The following is a 9,915-nucleotide window of genomic DNA, read 5'->3' as shown; positions in this document are numbered from 1 at the left end:
GAAGTTTTCATTGCTTGGGAGTGGATATGTTCAGTATGAGGATCATTGGCCATCTTACTAAACAGAAGAGCAACTTTGGTTTTAGAAGTGTGTGGGGGGGGGGTATTATTATCCAGTCAGATAAACACTCCAAACAGCCTACCGACCACTTTGAGGCGTCCTCATGGTCCTAAAGCACACCGTTGCCTCGTTTTGTATCACATTCCAATGATACAACTGGGGGGGACAAAAATGCAATTTCAGAATGTGGGGGGACATGTCCCCCCGACCCAGTGAAAGTTGCGCCCCTGCTACTATACACCACTCTTACACTTTGCCAAATCAATTGGCATATTGATAATTTACTACAGTAATTGTAAAATAAATGCCATCCAAAATTACCAACAGGCATAAATAAGGAGATGGACTCAAGTACGTGAAATTGATTTCCGCTCTCCATTTTTAGAAGAGAACAGTGAGAATTAATTATTCACAAACTCCACACTTCTCAATGGGTGGTCGACCTTTAGGAGTACTTTAAAGTGCTAGTTCAGAAGTAGTGGGCTTTGATAGAGCTCAGAAAGTTGTGAACTGCTTGAAGAAATGACTTTGAATTATGAACCAATTCAATCTTCACAATTAATGTAAGATATTTATTTTGTCCCATTAGATGAACCAGATTGCATTTTTCATTGTTATCAAGAGACACTGTTGTAAGTATTACTATATGGACACTAGTTCGGGTGGTAATAAAGAGTGTGAAGACATCTTAGCTGGCAGCACAGACATCCTCAGATGTAGATCTTGAGGCCCATTGTGAGTCATTAGGTATCTCTAGAAGTATTTCTGTAATTTATAAAAACACTGCTCTACCGTGGTCAACTACTGTGCCATTGAGGCTGCAGGCAATGTATACTGCATTCTTTCTGGCTGATACTGTAGCTAGTTTACAAAAATAACAAACTCCACCTCTGTGTACAGAGAGAAGGAAATGTAAACAAGGGATCAGGAAAAGAGAAGACAGCACAAATCCATTCCCTTCTGTTTAGAGACCAGCTGGATAATAAGGGATGAAATAAACACGGGATAAGGAAAAGAGAAGACAGCACAAATCCATTCCCTTCTGTTTAGAGACCAGCTGGATAATAAGGGATGAAATAAACACGGGATAAGGAAAAGAGAAGACAGCACAAATCCATTCCCTTCTGTTTAGAGACCAGCTGGATAATAAGGGATGAAATGAACACGGGATCAGGAAAAGAGAAGACAGCACAAATCCATTCCCTTCTGTTTAGAGACCAGCTGGATAATAAGGGATGAAATGGGATCAGGAAAAGAAGACAGCCCAAATCCATTCCCTTCTGTTTAGAGACCACGGATAATAAGGGATGAAATGAACACGGGATCAGGAAAAGAGAAGACAGCACAAATCCATTCCCTTCTGTTTAGAGACCAGCTGGATAATAAGGGATGAAATGAACACGGGATCAGGAAAAGAGAAGACAGCACAAATCCATTCCCTTCTGTTTAGAGACCAGCTGGATAATAAGGGATGAAATGAACACGGGATCAGGAAAAGAGAAGACAGCACAAATCCATTCCCTTCTGTTTAGAGACCAGCTGGATAATAAGGGATGAAATGAACACGGGATCAGGAAAAGAGAAGACAGCACAAATCCATTCCCTTCTGTTTAGAGACCAGCCGGATAATAAGGGATGAAATGAACACGGGATCAGGAAAAGAGAAGACAGCACAAATCCATTCCCTTCTGTTTAGAGACCAGCCGGATAATAAGGGATGAAATAAACACGGGATAAGGAAAAGAAGACAGCACAAATCCATTCCCTTCTGTTTAGAGACCAGCTGGATAATAAGGGATGAAATGGACATTGGGATCAGGAAAAGAAGACAGCACAAATCCATTCCCTTCTGTTTAGAGACCAGCTGGATAATAAGGGATGAAATGGACACGGGATCAGGAAAGGGAGAGAAGACAGCACAAATCCATTCCCTTCTGTTTAGAGACCAGCTGGATAATAAGGGATGAAATGGACACGGGATCAGGAGTAAAAGTTTAGAAAAGACATACACAAATCCATTGAAGCCCTTCTGTTTAGAGACCAGCTGGATAATACAAAAGGGATGAAATGGACACGGGATCAGGAAAAGAGAAGACAGCACAAATCCATTCCCTTCTGTTTAGAGACCAGCTGGATCAGCAAAATAAGGGATGAAATGAACACGGGATCAGGAAAAGAGAAGACAGCACAAATCCATTCCCTTCTGTTTAGAGACCAGCTGGATAATAAGGGATGAAATGGACACGGGATCAGGAAAAGAGAAGACAGCACAAATCCATTCCCTTCTGTTTAGAGACCAGCCGGATAATAAGGAATGAAATGAACACGGGATCAGGAAAAGAGAAGACAGCACAAATCCATTCCCTTCTGTTTAGAGACCAGCTGGATAATAAGGGATGAAATGAACACGGGATCAGGAAAAGAGAAGACAGCACAAATCCATTCCCTTCTGTTTAGAGACCAGCTGGATAATAAGGGTTGAAATGAACACGGGATCAAACATTAGCATTCTTTTTGTAAGACTCGCCTTTGAAAATAAATCTCTTAGTCTTGAAGCTAAAAAAACGAATATACGGCTTTGGTCCAAATCTACATGAACGCATCAGAGCACACACACCATCTTGCAGACTGCTATTCACTAATGCAAAAACATAATTGAATTGCATTTGACAGTTACAATCATGCTGTCGACCTTTATGAGCTGCATGTGTCTTTGTGGTTGGAAAAGTCAGCATAAGTGTTGTTCCCATGTTGTATTCTCTGTGAGCTTCTCATTGACCCCCACATAGCACAGACGTTCGAGGGCAAGGTCAGGTTCAATTGATGCACTGTAGTTAGTACGTGTGTCAGAATACATATCAACAATACCCAGAGCCACGTTGTGTTCAATCAAATGACTGTGTACCCATTATGGTGTCCCACAAAAAGTGAGATAAATTAATACATTGTTGTTTTAATTTATACTTAGACAATATATATCACATAGAGTATGTGCTACCAGTTATGTCTGTTCTTTAAGTCCTTTGAGAAATCATTTGGTGGCGGTAACTCATCTCTCGTGTCATTTTAATGTAGTACTGGCTCATGTCATCTCATCTGTTAACACAGGGACTGAGTTATCTTCTCCAGAGCTCGCTGTTAACATCTGATTTACATGTAATGTAACGTTTCAAATGGTTTCTCTGGAACTTTTCTCATTAATCATGCAACACTTTGCAATAGTCGTCTTCACGGATGACTTTTGAGAGGTGAATTGAGTAAAGCCCGTTAAGAAAATATATATATACACACATGACAACATTGAAGCCAGATTTGTTGTATTACAATTGTATTGTTACCCGTCTCCAAAGTATAATACAAAATGCTGAGACAAGTGTTGAGAAATGCAATGTGATGCCGTGTGTATCTCTTGGTGTTAACAAGAATTTGAATGGTAATAGATTTTCTTACACAACACTATGACAGGCCTGCTGTGTAGAGGGACTGTGAAAGAGGACAAAATATGTGTCTGTTTGACATTCAGCAAAATTACACACTCATCATTTCCTGGCTATCCCATGTAGTTCAACTATGTTTTCTTTGGGCCTGTGTTATTTGATGTGTTTGTTAGTTTTTTTGGGTGCCCATATTATATTGTTCTTGTTTCTTTTGAGTTGGCAAACCATCTGGTCCCACAACTATTCAGAGTGTCATCGACAGGGGCTCTGTGATGCAGAAAAGCTGCTCCAATCAGACCACCAGCAGGGACCATGTCCTACTGTGCCAGACACAGGCAGTGATAGACTGACTGGCTGACCAGTCTCAGAGAAGAGAGAGGGCCCACTCACTAAACAGGAGGGGGGGGTGTACTTCAACACATTGTTACAACACTGTACGTAGCCATAATAAGACATTTGAAGTGTCTCTATTCCTTCGAAACGTTTGTGAGTGTAATGTTTACTGTTCATTTATTTTAGCTATGCCATCAAAAGGATAATACAATTCAACATACCAATTAGGATCTGGCTAAACATATTTGAATTAGTTATAGAACCTATTGCCCTTTATGGTTGTGAGGTCTGGGTTCTCACCAACCAAGAATTCCCAAAATGGGACAAACAAGAAATTGAGACTCTGCAAGCACAATCTCATTTATTTTCTATTTCACTTGCTTTGGCAATGTGAACATATTTTCCCCATTCCAATACAGTCCTTTGAATTGAAATGAGAGATGGACAGAGAAATATACAGTGCAGCGATGTGTTCTTTCAACGTTGAACATCCTTTTACAGGCTGTCTATAATGCTGATCTGTTATGGACTACTGAGTTCCTCCAAGCTCTCTCTCTTTATCTGTCTCTCACTCTCTTTCTCTAAGGCAAAGGGTAAAAAAAGTGGCCCTTCACACCTTGGTGCGATACCATGTGACCTCACAGAACTACAAAAGGACTCTGCTGTCTCCTCTTCTTAGAGGTCCTGCTGGACCTCTCTCTCAAGGAGGGAGAAGAGCCTCCTACTTCAGTAGGCTGACCACAGGACCTGGACTTTCATCTGTAATGGCCAGAACTGGTAACTGACAAGTTAATGAAAGTACCTTTCAGGGAATAGTGCCTGTAATCCAGAGAAGACATTAGGATGGAAGTGCCCACTCACTAAACAGTCTCAGAGAATACATTGGGATGGAAGTGCCCACTCACTAAACAGTCTCAGAGAAGACATTGGGATGGAAGGGCCCACTCACTAAACAATCTCAGAGAAGACAGTAGGATGGAAGTGCCCACTCACTAAACAGTCTCAGAGAAGACATTGGGATGGAAGTGCCCACTCACTAAACAGTCTCAGAGAAGACATTGGGATGGAAGTGCCCACTCACTAAACAGTCTCAGAGAAGACATTGGGATGGAAGTGCCCACTCACTAAACAGTCTCAGAGAATACATTGGGATGGAAGTGCCCACTCACTAAACAGTCTCAGAGAAGACATTGGGATGGAAGTGCCCACTCACTAAACAGTCTCAGAGAAGACATTGGGATGGAAGTGCCCACTAAACAGTCTCAGAGAATACATTGGGATGGAAGTGCCCACTCACTAAACAGTCTCAGAGAAGACATTGGGATGGAAGTGCCCACTCACTAAACAGTCTCAGAGAAGACATTGGGATGGAAGTGCCCACTCACTAAACAGTCTCAGAGAAGACATTGGGATGGAAGTGCCCACTCACTAAACAGTCTCAGAGAATACATTGGGATGGAAGTGCCCACTCACTAAACAGTCTCAGAGAATACATTGGGATGGAAGTGCCCACTCACTAAACAGTCTCAGAGAAGACATTGGGATGGAAGTGCCCACTCACTAAACAGTCTCAGAGAATACATTGGGATGGAAGTGCCCACTCACTAAACAGTCTCAGAGAAGACATTGGGATGGAAGTGCCCACTCACTAAACAGTCTCAGAGAAGACATTGGGATGGAAGTGCCCACTCACTAAACAGTCTCAGAGAAGACATTGGGATGGAAGTGCCCACTCACTAAACAGTCTCAGAGAAGACAGTAGGATGGAAGTGCCCACTCACTAAACAGTCTCAGAGAAGACATTGGGATGGAAGTGCCCACTCACTAAACAGTCTCAGAGAAGACAGTAGGATGGAAGTGCCCACTCACTAAACAGTCTCAGAGAAGACATTGGGATGGAAGTGCCCACTCACTAAACAGTCTCAGAGAAGACATTGGGATGGAAGGGCCCACTCACTAAACAGTCTCAGAGAAGACATTGGGATGGAAGTGCCCACTCACTAAACAGTCTCAGAGAATACATTGGGATGGAAGTGCCCACTCACTAAACAGTCTCAGAGAAGACATTGGGATGGAAGTGCCCACTCACTAAACAGTCTCAGAGAAGACATTGGGATGGAAGTGCCCACTCACTAAACAGTCTCAGAGAAGACATTGGGATGGAAGTGCCCACTCACTAAACAGTCTCAGAGAAGACATTGGGATGGAAGTGCCCACTCACTAAACAGTCTCAGAGAAGACATTGGGATGGAAGTGCCCACTCACTAAACAGTCTCAGAGAATACATTGGGATGGAAGTGCCCACTCACTAAACAGTCTCAGAGAATACATTGGGATGGAAGTGCCCACTCACTAAACAGTCTCAGAGAAGACATTGGGATGGAAGTGCCCACTCACTAAACAGTCTCAGAGAAGACATTGGGATGGAAGTGCCCACTCACTAAACAGTCTCAGAGAAGACATTGGGATGGAAGTGCCCACTCACTAAACAGTCTCAGAGAAGACATTGGGATGGAAGTGCCCACTCACTAAACAGTCTCAGAGAAGACAGAGAATACATTGGGATGGAAGTGCCCACTCACTAAACAGTCTCAGAGAATACATTGGGATGGAAGGGCCCACTCACTAAACAGTCTCAGAGAAGACATTGAGATGGAAGTGCCCACTCACTAAACAGTCTCAGAAGACATTGGGATGGAAGTGCCCACTCACTAAACAGTCTCAGAGAAGACATTGGGATGGAAGTGCCCACTCACTAAACAGTCTCAGAGAAGACATTGGGATGGAAGTGCCCACTCACTAAACAGTCTCAGAGAATACATTGGGATGGAATTGCCCACTCACTAAACAGTCTCAGAGAAGACATTTACAGGAGCTAGTGTAGCCTGAACAGTATTTTTTATTTTTTATATCACTAGGCAAGTCAGTTAAGAACAAATTCTTATTTTCAATGACGGCCTAGGAACAGTGGGTTAACTGCCTTGTTCATGGGCAGAACAACATATTTTTACCTTGTCAGCTCATGGATTCAATCTTGCAACCTTTCCATTACGAGTCCAACACTCTAACCACTAGGCTACTTGCCGCCAACCTTCCTTAAAAAGAAAGAAGCAGACAATTAGAGCACAGCCTCTGCAACTCAAGCGAGCAAACTATGATGAGTTCTGCTGCTCAGTGCCCAGACAAATAGTGACCGTGGAATCGAACAAAGGGGAAAGTTGGAAAGGACAGTACATTCTACAGTATATGTTTATACAGCCCAAGGACAACTTATTTCTCAGTGTAGTGTGTGTTGTCAAAGCCTGACTTATGAATACCGACCGGTACAGTACTTGAGAAAAATGGGTCCTGTGTGGCTCAGTTGGTAGAGCGTGGTGCTTGCAACGCCGGGGTTGTGGGTTCTATTCCCACGGGGGACCTGTATGAGAAAGTACAAAAATGGTATGTTGTCACTCTGGATAAGAGTGTCTGCTAAATTACTCAAATGTAAACTGAATATCCAATCCTACTTAAATATGAGCTTGAAAGAAAGGCATTTTCCTGGGCATGTGATATTAAAAACTTGATAATACCCTTGACCTGTACTGTGTTATGAAATTGGTCAACAAAAAGTATAGATTTCTTCCTTATAACACTATGGTTATTTATCTGTGCTGATACCAAGGTCCTCCAGCTTGCAGTAAAAGAGACATGAAGGCTGGGATTTGTTTATTTTTTATTTTGGAAGTCTAAAAAGAAGAATACCAAAATGTCTCCATAAGCCCCTCTCCAGACCATCTCCGCTTCCTCAACTGGTTTTGCTCTGTAAACTTAAACAGTGACAATAGCGCTGTTCTAAACCCTCAAACTAAGAACAGTTGGTCCTAACCTTGTCACCAGCTTAATATACCCCCATGTTCCATGGCAAGAGGACTGATGTGAGGCGGGATATTGAATGTATGGAGTCCATTCATTTGATGATTGGTTCACCAGGAGCCTGTAGAACACAAAGGCTTTGGGATTCTCCATTCCTTCTATGATTTAGGTCCCTTCCTCAGAAATGTGGCTTATGTAAGACAGGCCAGGGCTCAGTTTGAGATTGGATTTAACGACAAGCATATTTGCTATTTTAAGTGCTGACGTTTGGTAGATCAAAGAGATCCATTATTTGAGGATGGCTGTTGAAGCGGCTCATGCACACTGTATGATAACCTTCCGAGGTCTTGCCTGTGAGTCATGGTGAAATTGCTTCAGTGCAGAAAGGGAAGAAAATCTCCGCTACAATGCTCCTCCAACACATTCTCCAACTTTTAATTTGTTCTGGGGGCATTTGCTCATTGTTAGTGCATGTGTCGTAATCTCCACGTTCTGTGGTGCACTGCACATGCAACAGCTGCTGATAAGGAAAAGTGGAAGAAAATAACTACAAATATTGCTATCAACAATACACCAGACTTGAGTGATGTGAACTCAGCATTGTGAAGAACAGAGTCGACTTCCACTATGGCAGGAGAAGTGAACCCAGCAGCCTTAGCAGAGGTAGGTAGCCATGATAGTAGACTCCATTTACCTGCCCATGCTGTGAGCCTGCTGTGGTGGAGCTGGGGTTCAGGGAGCTGGGGTTCAGAGCTGTGTTTAAAGCAGGTCACCTCAGACAGATGGGGGAAAGATACCTGCTACTTCTTTATCTTCCAAGGACACTCAGGAATACCCTCGGCTTTGAAAGTACATGGTCTTTTCAAACAGTCAGCCACACTGCAAAATGCATATCTCAATTTCAGACTCGAAGAGAACTGACTTTGTAATGGTGGCCAAAGGTCAGGGCTAAACCTCAACAAGACCCCTCAGGGCTTTAAGGCATCTTCATGCTTCTGGGAGTAACACTCTGTGTTCAGCCAGCCATTCTTGTACAGTGTGAAGAGTTATTCCAAGGCAGCATTACATGGTATGATGTTTCATTGAGGTTGACGATGTCAACATTATGCTGTCAAAGGACACCTGGACAGGTGAAGATAACGTTAGATTAATTTCCATCTCATATCATTCCTCAAAAGTCACTGAAGTAACATTTGACACTTGTTCCAAAATGTCCTTTTTCAGTTGAACAGAAGCATAGCTTCAGCGGACCAGCAGGTTGGATATAGGATGGTGAAAGCTGCCTCCCAGAGACCTCAGACAAACTTCAGAGAGTTTGCACATCAAAAAGCAGCCCCCTGTTCTTGTTGTGTATGATGTCGGTCCAGCAGAGCAGAACAGCGGCCTGTCTCGGCTCCTGCCTAATCCGTGCGTTTGTCTAGGTATTATAAATTCAGCTGTAGCTGACTTAACTTATTTATTATTTCCCGTTGTCAAAGGAGACAGAGAGGAAAACATGAAAATCCATTGTCATCTCCCCACATTTACTCCTCAGGTAAAACCCTACCCACTGGGCACACACTGGTTGAATCAATGTTGTTTCCACGTCCTTTCAATGAAATTATGTTCACACACTGGTTGAATCAATGTTGTTTCCACGTCCTTTCAATGAAATGATGTTCACACACTGGTTGAATCAATGTTGTTTCCACGTCCTTTCAATGAAATGATGTTGAACCGTTGGATTGACATCTGTACCCAGTGGATATTTATCCTCAGAGTGTTTATATACAGTAGCTCTTCTAATATATTAGACGTTGCATTTCTTGAAATGTTGTGAGACTTATCGTCTTTCATCGGTCTTCTTTAGTCTCTTCCTGTCGCCTATCCCTGTGCCTCAGCTGCTCAGAATTATACATTAAAACAGGGGACTCTGCCTTCCTCCCCTGAGATATCCCTCTACTATACGTTATTAATGTAGGAAAATGGTGTGTTCCCCCATACCAAACATAATGATAAACACTGAGATAATCACAACTGTAGCCTTCCAAGTCTCAGGCCTGGACTGACCATTAGGTGATTTATGTAAATGCAAGAGGAGTCGATGTGTTTATAGGTTAGACCTCTTTGAAAAAGATGACAGTATCAATCATTTGAACCTCAGTGGCCTGCTTATTTCACAGTTTTCACTCTGTTGGGACACTGTTTCCTGTACTTTACTCCTTGCTCCCGTAGCCTGATACATGGTCGG

The 9,915-nt window shown here is 42.7% G+C and overlaps 1 non-coding gene across 1 annotated transcript; it reads left to right on the top strand.

The window, feature by feature from the left end:
* The first annotated feature begins 7,174 nt into the window (after positions 1-7,174).
* trnaa-ugc (transfer RNA alanine (anticodon UGC)) lies at positions 7,175-7,250 on the top strand. Its single transcript has one exon. It is a non-coding gene; the product is annotated as a tRNA-Ala (tRNA).
* Positions 7,251-9,915: the final 2,665 nt, after the last annotated feature.

Source organism: Oncorhynchus keta, chromosome 32, assembly GCF_023373465.1.
Source record: "Oncorhynchus keta strain PuntledgeMale-10-30-2019 chromosome 32, Oket_V2, whole genome shotgun sequence".
NCBI lineage: Eukaryota > Metazoa > Chordata > Actinopteri > Salmoniformes > Salmonidae > Oncorhynchus > Oncorhynchus keta.
The sequence above is the reverse complement of the archived record's forward strand: the minus strand, read 5'-3'. Positions and strand labels throughout refer to the sequence as shown.